Source organism: Neomonachus schauinslandi, chromosome 4, assembly GCF_002201575.2.
Source record: "Neomonachus schauinslandi chromosome 4, ASM220157v2, whole genome shotgun sequence".
Lineage (NCBI taxonomy): Eukaryota > Metazoa > Chordata > Mammalia > Carnivora > Phocidae > Neomonachus > Neomonachus schauinslandi.
Window position 1 is genome coordinate 170,676,516 of NC_058406.1, and position 6,900 is coordinate 170,683,415.

Genomic DNA, 6,900 nt, shown 5'->3' on the forward strand with positions numbered 1-6,900 from the left:
GGGGCAGCGAGCGGGGAGGAAGGGGAGAGGCCAGGTCGCCCAGTAGTTTCAGCTGCTGTCTTGAGACTGATAAAGAGAACTGTCACCAGAGCATGGGGCTGAGAGTGGGACACAGTGGGAGGAGCAGAGTGACTACTGATTTAATGCATTTTTATAAGCCAGATAAATATTGGGGGGGGGAAACTAAGGGAACCTCAAAGGAGATGGTTTTAGAGCCTTTAAATAATAATAGTAATAATAATAATAATAATAATAATAATCAGTTGCCTCAGAATAAGAGACTTTCTGGCTCCAGACCCTTCTCTCTTCGGCTTCCGAATCTAAACCTAAGGACAGGTGCCCACGAAGGCCTGTCCATGGAGGCTTCTCCCAGATGCTTTCTCAGTGGGGTTTTGTGTCTCCCTGACATGGAGGGAGCAGGAGAACTCACACCTGCCCCACAAATGTCTGCCTGTCTTGCTCACCACATGGAGAGTGACGAATTTAGAAGGTGTTAGAAAATAAAGAAATAAAGGCGGGTACAGCTCTGGCCATGGAAAGCCACCCAGCCGTTTACACTTGGGTAAGAGTGATCGGTAGATGTTCCAGCAAATTCTGAGTTCTGGAGTGGAGGGCTGCTGCTACTGCAGGGACCCGGAGTCCTCACTTGTGCCCTTGGCTTTGGCTGTACCGAGTGCTCCCAGGGCCCAGGAGCCAGGGGTCCTGATTCGCCGCCCAGCCCTCCGTGGTCAGAACCCCCTGGTCGGAACTCGGGCAGCGCTGCTGGGCAGGATGGGGCGCAGGCACCCGGGACGTGCTGGGGCGTGCTGGGGGCCGGCACACCCTCCGCGGGGGTCGGGGTCTCCTCTGCAAGAGAGCCGGCAGAGCTCAGCGGTCCATCTCAAAGATTTGGAAGTGGGCTTATTGCTTGGTTGTTCCTCTCCTCCCTTTATAATCCTCATTTCGTGCATGCTCTGGAGCTGCACGTGCAATCAAATATTAGAAGAAAAATTAAAGAGGAACAGACGAAACTTTGTATCTTTTGGACACTTGCCAACAGCAGATCTGTGGCCCTCACAGGATTCGGGCAGCCGGTCGACATTGGAACTTGCCCTCGTGTTAGATTTGGAAAGCTGGTCCCAGGGAGTGGCCCGGTGGGGGAGGTGTCTCCGAGGGGCCCTGGCTCCCATTTCAGACAAAGTAGCTACACTGTCACCTGTGCCTAGGTATCAGACTGTGTCATTTGAAAAGGGACGTCAGGTCTTAAAAAGACTGGAAACCAGTGTTGTGGCTCACTGTGTCATTTTGGTGCCAAGTAAATGAACGAGGGGGAAGGGGTTTTTCCCAAGGTCACAGCCTAAGGGCAAGACCTCCTCTCCGCTTGGGGCCACCTGCCCCGTGATTGTGACTCTTGTCTTAGGAAGCGAAAGCCCAGACGGTTGGGACCAGAGCGAGCATCTTACCAACTCCCTTCCTTCGGCAACTGAGGCCCTGGGAGGGGAGGGGATTTGCTTAAGGGACAGTGGGTGGCAGACCTGGGACTAGAGGCTACTGCAGGTGCTCATAAAAGAGGCGTGATGTGCCATCAGAACCCCAAATGGTGGCGTTTGATCCGGTCAAGGCAGCTTCCCAGAGGAAGTGACACTGAGCTGCGATGAGAAAGATGACAGGTGACAAGAAGGTGGTCTGGGACAGGGAGAGCGTCCGAGCAGAGGAACCACAGTGGTGCTTGGTCAGGCGCTCCCCGCCGCTCCTGGGCAGCAGAGGCTCGGGAAAGGCGGCGGCTTCTCATGGGAAGACCGCCCCCCCCCCAAGCTGTCTGTGCTGACCTCTCGCCTGGGGAACAGGGCAGGTAATGGCATTACCACCTGCCAGGTGAGGCCCCGTTCTGCGGGCTCTCCGAGCGGTCCCCTGGCGGACCTGGAGCCCAGTTTCTCGTGAGCAGAGCCTGCTCCCGAGAGAGGCGTTTCTGCCAGAGCCCGGGCAGGATGGCGTTCTGGAAGGCTTCGCTGCTGCATGACTTGAATACATAATGTGCCTCATCTGATGTGAGCTGTGAGGAAGTCCAGACAGCCTTCTCTAGACAGGAAAGGACGTTGCAGGGACGGTGGGGTTCGTTCGCAGTGAAACTCCCTGTGGCCTCTAGGAGAGAACATTCGTCTTTTTCTCAGGCTGTGCACTTTGCCTGAGTATGGGCCCTGATTCAGGGCCCAGATCTTGCTTCTGTGCCTGGAGTGTACCATTCATTCCTTTACCAGAACTGGGAGGGGACTTGGGTAAAGATGGGAAAGATGGACATTGATCGTGGTCACCCAGATACAGTTTAAGAATATAGACATGCTCTTTGCAACATAACATCCTAGAAAATAGGATTCCTGTTCTTATACTCCGCTCTCTGGGGAAAACTAGCATGTGCTCAGGCCATCTAGTCTAATCATGGGCTTACTGTATCCTCAAGCTTCATGAATCCCGCAGAACTGAGGGTGAATCCAGGACAGCTCAAGAGAGAATGAAGGGCTTTACTAACCCAGAAGCCAAGCAGAGACCTCCCAGTCACTCCCACTTTCCTCCTTTTTTTTTTTTTTTCTTAAGTAGACTCCATGCCCAACCTAGGGCTTGAACTCACGGGCCCATGACCCCGAGATTAAGAGTCATATGCTCTACCAACTGAGCCAGCCAGGCGCCCCCTCTCCTACACTCTGATGTGCATCAGAACCCCAAATGGTGGCGTTTGATCCGGTCAAGGCATTTGGAGGAGGGACTTCTCTACAAAATGTCTTCCTTTGCGTTCATGAGATTCGTAGTCTCCGTGTTGACATGCCAGCCTCGGTCCTGTGAGAGTGTGCCCATGGCACCTTCATGCTTCAGCTGTCTCTGTGCCAGTCTTTCTGAAAGTGTGTTCCAAGGAGCAGGAGTCCTGCATGATGCCCTGTGACAAAGGGGTTCCGTGGTCATGGTGGTTTGGGAAATGCTGCATACCGATTCACCCTGCGTGTTAATTCTCTCCTGAAATATCTACCCCAGATATCTTCCCAGACCACCATTACCACCACCATCAACACCTATCCCCATACCTGCTCTGTTCCTCAGAGTTCTTTCATATCCTGATTTTATATTTATCTGTTGAGTTTCGTATTGTCTGTCTTCCCCACACTAAGGGTGCTCCACACACGAGGGACTTTGCCTGTTTTGTTCAGTATTGTAGCCCCTGTGTCTAGAACACTGCCTGGTTCAATAAAATAACGTGTCATTGGACAATGAGCCCATGAACCAATTGATATATTCAAACCCTCAGGACTCCTCCAAATAGAATTCTGTTTAATTTCATTTAAACTCAGTATTTCTTCATATGTCTTTTCCCTTTTCTTTAAATGCCCAGATCCTCTCCCCCACGTAAGCCCATGTCAAACTTGACCCTGGGTGGCCAGCCCTGAGCACCCTGCTGAGAGTAGCCCGCCTCCCTGTCCCACACTATCTTATCACCAGATTGCATTTTCGTCATGGTATAATGACCAGTGGAAACTGGCTTGTTCCTTCGTTCTCTGTGCTTGGGTTCCTTTCTCTGATCTGAGCTCTATGAGGGCAGGGGCGTCATCTGTCCTGTCCGATTCTGCAGAGCTCAGAACAGTGCCTGGTAAGTGCTGGATAATGATTTGCTGCACGAATGGCCCTCTTTGCCAACTGACCCTTATCCACAGCCCATAGAACTGAAATTCCACCAAACACGCTTCAGGACAGTCTGTTTCCTGCCCACCCTCACAGCCGCTCGCCAGTCATGACACTACAGTGGGTACTCCACTCCTCCGTAAAATCGCCAAGTGTCAGAACCAGAAGGGCCATCAGAGAGCGTCTGCACCCTGTGCTCTTGGTTTTGTTGTTTTGTTTTGTTTTTGTTTAAGCTCCAAGCCCAGCAGGGGGCTTGAATTCACAACCCTGAGATCAAGAGTCACATGCTCTACCAGCTGAGCCAGTCATCCCTCCCACCCCGCCCTGCTCCTGTCTTTCAGAGGGACAAACAGAGGCTTTGAGAGAGCAAATGGTGCCAGTTCAGGACCGGTCCCCCAGGGCTCCTGTGTCTTACTCGGGTTTTCCTCCCGCGTTCATTTTCTAGGGCTACTGTAACAAACGACCGCAAACTTGTGGAGGTCAGAAGTCTGAAATGGGTCTCACTGGGCTAACATCAAGGTGTTGACAGGGCTGTTCCTTCTGGAGGCTCCCCCCTTCTGGGGAGAATCCGTTTCCCTGGGTTTTCCAGCTTCTCGAAGCTGCCTGTATTCCTTGCTTTATGGCCCCTTCCTTCCTCTTCAAAGCCAGCCATGGCCCGTTGAGTCTTTCTCGAACTGCATCACTCTGACTCCCTGCCTCCCACCTCCCTCTTTCACTTCTAAGGACTTTTGTGATTACATTGGGCCCACCCGGATAAGCCAGGATAATCTCCCCATCTCTATGTCCGTAACCTAATCACTTCTGCAAAGTCCCTTTGGCCCTGTAAGATAACATATTCACAGGTCCTGGGGATTAGGACGTGGACATCTTTGGAGGGGGCGTCATTCTGTCTGCCACACCTCCCATCATACCATCTGCCTCTTGGGACAAACCTCAGGCAAACGCACATTCTCTTCCCCTCCGTGTTGCCCCAGCACTTTCTTTTTTTTTTTTCTTAATATTTTATTTATGTATTTGTCAGAGAGAGAGAGCGAGCACAAGCAGGGGGAGTGGGAGAGGGAGAAGCAGGCTTCCTGCGGAGCAGGGAGCCCAACGCGGGGCTCGATCCCAGGACCCCGGGATCATGACCTGAGCCGAAGGCAGACGCTTCACCGACAGCCACCCAGGCATCCCACCCCAGTACTTTCTGTAGTGGCTTGTCACATCACTTTAGAGCTCGTTCCATGTCTGGCTGCCCGGCTAGGCCCTGCCTTCCTCATGGGCAGGGCGGTGAGCCCTGTACCCAGCCGTTAGCACACCCCTGGCCCTTGGCTGAGACGGACCTCCTCCACCTCCGTTTACTTCACCAACCCCCTGCTTGCATTCAGTGACCTGAAGGGGCCTCCCCCCAGGTCCCGATGTTCTAGTTTTGCTGTGGATCAGTCCTCAAAGCAATCAAGAGACACCCTAGCCACAGCCAGGTTTTTAGCCTTCTGGCATATTAGAGTATGAAAAAATACGCCAACTAATTACAGAAATCATAGATCTGTAAAATATTTTAATCAACAGGTTAACTCTTTTGACATCTGAGATGCTCTGCTATAGAATTGTGAGTTTAGCATACTTTAATTCAGGGTATTGGACTGCCTCATAGGGTCGTGTCAAAAGTTTCCATTTATGCCCTCTCGTGGGTGAGAGGCCTGGTCCGAGGAGCCTTCCCATTCACACCCCCAGGCCTCCAGACCCAGTGAGAGGTTATACTTGGAATAAAGGCTGAAGGAAAAGCTTCTAGGATGCGGTTTAATATTCAGGATCAGACCTTGGGCAAGTCACATTCTTCATCCAAACTATTGTGTCCCTGGCGGTCAGCGAGGGGCTTGGAACCCATGACTTTGAGGTTCCCTTTTTGCCAACGTCCTGTTACCTGGAGGGATCTATGATCGATGCCGCCACCTGGCTTCTGGTTCTAATGCAGCCACGAGGGCGGTTTTGCTTCTGGCCTGAGGCAGTAAGTGATTGCTACACTGTCCTTCCTTTCATGGATGTCCTTGCAAGTTCCTTCTGCTCGCCACAGTATTCTTAGCCTGGCAGAGTCCCAGAGCACTGGATGCTGGCACCCCGGAGAGATCTTCCTCCGTCTCCCCATCTGAGGTCCAGAGAGGGTGAACTGCCTTCCCCAGGTTGGGACTTGAACACCGGGTCTCCTAACTGTCTACCCCCTGGTATTTCTGCGATGCTATATCAGGCTGGAAGAGCGAGGCAGGTTTCTTATCTGTAGGGAGTGCAGTTGGAAAAAGCATGGAAAGCCCTGATTTTGAAGCATCTTGGATGGCTTTTAGAAAGAAAACAGGACCCCCCAAATCATAAACAGTTGAAAACAATTTGTATGTTACGTGCTTTGCTGTATCTGTGTTCTGTTTTACAATAAAAATACATTTTAAAAGTCACACAATACTGAATAAATGGGGTTTCAGGTCCACAAAGTAGCCAAGAACCCTTTACTCCCTTTCTGAGCTCCTTCAGGCTGTTCTTGTCCTAACCCCCTACCCCCTTCCTCCTGCCCTTCTGCCCAACATGGCCCTGCCTCACCCCACAGCACCCATGGCTTGGGCTGATCCATCCATCCATCTATTCATTTGCTTGTCCATCCATCACATCGGTATGATGGTCCTCCTGTATTGAATGCACTGTGTACCCCAGGTTGCCCTGGATGACACACAGTGGATACGGTAAAAAAACAAAAAGCAAAAAAAAACAACAGCCCAGACCCCGATGTCCAGCAGAGACCCAGACATCATTGGCAAAGTAAGGGGCCTATCCTATGTTAGGCTTGCAAACTCAAATGCGGACAGAAGTCAGGCAGGTAGAGGGAATGAGGGGGGCTAGCCAGAGGTAAGGAATAGGGAGCCGTAGCAACTTTGACGAAATAGAGAGTCCGTGCCCAGTCTGAAATGGACACCTGCCACTGAGCTCCAACTGCCTGTTCCCAGGCAGGAATATGGGCTCAGGGATGCCAGAGAGCCCCTTTTAATTTTTTCAAGGAAAGTTGGAAATCTTGATTTTTATAAGGCATTCCAAAATGTTTAAAGCATCGTCATATAGGTCAAAGAAAACATGTCTGGGGGCCGAATCCAGCCCCAGCCTCCCATCTGCAAGCCCTGGGTCAGAGATTCGGTAGATTGCATTGCAGCTCTCCCACGCCGATACTAGGGGGTCCTGCCACGTGTACGGCACTTTCTTTGTGCCTGGACGCGTGTTTCTCTTGCTGCAGTCAAG